This window comes from Octopus bimaculoides, chromosome 28 (assembly GCF_001194135.2).
Source record: "Octopus bimaculoides isolate UCB-OBI-ISO-001 chromosome 28, ASM119413v2, whole genome shotgun sequence".
Classification (NCBI taxonomy): Eukaryota; Metazoa; Mollusca; class Cephalopoda; order Octopoda; family Octopodidae; genus Octopus; species Octopus bimaculoides.
Window position 1 is genome coordinate 5,788,501 of NC_069008.1, and position 858 is coordinate 5,789,358.

The following is an 858-nucleotide window of genomic DNA, read 5'->3' on the forward strand; positions in this document are numbered from 1 at the left end:
CCCCCCCCAAAGTACCTGTCTGTCCACTGAGTCAAACGCCTTGCAATGGTCAACATACGCAGCAATTATCTTCCTACTGAAGGCTCTACTTGCATTCATTGAGTACACACAGAACTAGGGGCCTGTCAGAAGTTGATCCCTATGGCGTGAACCCAGACTGCTGAGAAGACAGATGATTTCATGCTCTGTTCAGGATGATCCTGGCAAAGACCTTAGAGGGAACTGAGAGGAGAGAAACAGCCCTTTAATTGTTGCAGTTGTGGTGGTTACCTTTACTTTCTGACAGTGGGATAATGATGCCCCCTTTTCCTGTCAGGTGGTATGATACCAAAGGGGTTTGTTAACTCTTATCAACAGAACAGCCCAATGTGATAAGGCTGGCCCTTCGAATTGCAGGTAGACTTTGCTTTTGTCAGCTGGGTGAACCAAAAGCAACATGTATTGCTCAAGAACACAACACACTGAGTGGATTTGGTAGATGGAAACTGAAAGAAGCTCAGTATATATAAATGTTTGTTAATGTCATCATCATCATCATCGTTTAACGTCCGCTTTCCATGCTAGCATGGGTTGGACGATTTGACTGAGGACTGGTGCAACCGGATGGCTACACCAGGCTCCAATCTAATTTGGCAGAGTTTCTACAGCTGGATGCCCTTCCTAACGCCAACCACTCAGAGAGTGTAGTGGGTGCTATTACGTGTCACCCGCACGAAAACGGCCACGCTCGAAATGGTGTCTTTTATGTGCCACCCGCACAAGAGCCAGTCCAGGGGCACTGGCAACGATCTCGCTCGAAAACCCTACAAGGCCAGTCAGGCAGTACTGGCAACGGTCACGCTCAGGATGGTACATCTT